Raw genomic sequence first — 658 nt, 5'->3', positions numbered from 1 at the left:
CTAAGAAGTTTTAAAAGAAACTTAAACAGAGCTCAGTAGATGGAACTTAATAAGAAACACTTTAAGAACATAATAATAGAAAATACAGTAGAAGAAACACACAAGAACACATTAGAGGAAAATACAGTAGAAAAAGCATACGAGAATACAGTATAGGAAAATACAGTAGAAGAAATGTACAAGAAGCATACAAGAACACGATAGAAGAAAATACAAGAACACAGTAGAGGCAAATACACACGAAAAGAAAAAGAAAGTCAGAGAAACATTTAAATGCTTTCAGAAAACCCTAGATCGGAAAAGAAATGGTTTTGAAAGTAGTTTTTTTGGAAGAAAAGCCAGAAAAATCGTTTAAAAGCTTAGGGGAAGCATAGATACACAACGAATCTAAACGAATCAGAAAAACCTCGAAGGGTTAGGGTTTCAAAAGAACCCCAGTAGTGAGAAAGGCTTGGAAAAGTCACTGATCTAAGCCGGAGAAATCAAAATCAGGCTCGAACAGCCATGGCATGCCGGAGCTAGGCCGGAGATGGCCACAGAACTCGAACCTGGACCAAGCTTCGTCGTGGTCAGGCCCTGAACCTTCAAAAATCAGGCGTTTAGGAGTTATAGGAGGTGGGAATAGGACTCCAATGGCTTTGGAAGCCATGGATTCCGG

Source organism: Nicotiana attenuata, chromosome 2 (genome assembly GCF_001879085.1).
Source record: "Nicotiana attenuata strain UT chromosome 2, NIATTr2, whole genome shotgun sequence".
NCBI classification, from domain to species: domain Eukaryota; kingdom Viridiplantae; phylum Streptophyta; class Magnoliopsida; order Solanales; family Solanaceae; genus Nicotiana; species Nicotiana attenuata.
Note: the sequence above shows the minus strand (reverse complement) of the source record.